General features: G+C 60.0%; 1 protein-coding gene across 1 annotated transcript in view; it reads left to right on the top strand.

Moving 5' to 3' along the window:
- Positions 1 to 840, top strand: part of NGFR (nerve growth factor receptor) — a gene marked incomplete at its 5' end in the record, with an annotated part of 31,688 nt that overhangs the window by 2,145 nt on the left and 28,703 nt on the right. The gene's annotated exons all lie outside the window — the stretch shown is intronic.

Genomic DNA, 840 nt, shown 5'->3' with positions numbered 1-840 from the left:
AGCGGCACCCCGGGGACCCCGGCAGGATGTGCAGGGCAGAGCGATGGGGTGGGAGGGCAGGGGATGGCCCCGAGAGGTCAGAAAGGGGAATAAAATCGGGAATTAGCGCGGGGATGCGAGCAGAGAGAGCTGGGATGGGCGCTGGGGGCAGCGCAGCCGGGATGGGCCCCCGGGGGAAACGGGAATTGGGGAGGGAATGGGGACGAGGAGGAGGGAATGGGGATGAGGAAGAGGGAATGGGGATGAGGAGGAGGGAATGAGGATGAGGAGGCGGGAATGGGGATGAGGAGGAGGGAATGAGGATAAGGAGACGGGAATGGGGAGAGAAATTCAGCCTGGAATGATGCTCCAAACCAGGAATTGCTGGGGAATGGGATGAGGAGGTGGGAATAGAATGAGGAGGAGTGAATGGGGAAGATGTTACTGGGAAGCTGAGCCTGGAATGATGCTCCAAACTGGGAATTGCTGGGGAATGGGGAAGGCAGGAATGGGATGAGGAGGTGGGAATGGTGCAGATGTCAATGGGAATGGGAGCCTGGAAGGATGCTCCAAACCGGGAGTTGCAGAGGAATGGGATGAGGAGGTGGGAATGGGGATGACGTTACTGGGAAGCTGAGCCTGGAAGGATGCTCCAAACTGGGAATTGCTGGGGAACAGGGAAGGTGCGAATGGGCTGAAGAGCCCGGGAGATGAGGAGCTGGGAATTTCTGCAGAATGGGGAAGGCACTAACGGGAAGCTGAGCCTGGGGGGGCCCGCAGAGGGGAGACCCCCATCCCTGTGACCCCAGAGGGGAACGCCGGAACCCGAAGCAGAGCTTTGATCCCCGCCATCCCCATCAG

The sequence above is a fragment of the Geospiza fortis genome, unplaced genomic scaffold (assembly GCF_000277835.1).
Source record: "Geospiza fortis unplaced genomic scaffold, GeoFor_1.0 scaffold406, whole genome shotgun sequence".
NCBI classification, from domain to species: Eukaryota; Metazoa; Chordata; class Aves; order Passeriformes; family Thraupidae; genus Geospiza; species Geospiza fortis.
Note: the sequence above shows the minus strand (reverse complement) of the source record. Positions and strands in the feature narration are given on the sequence as shown.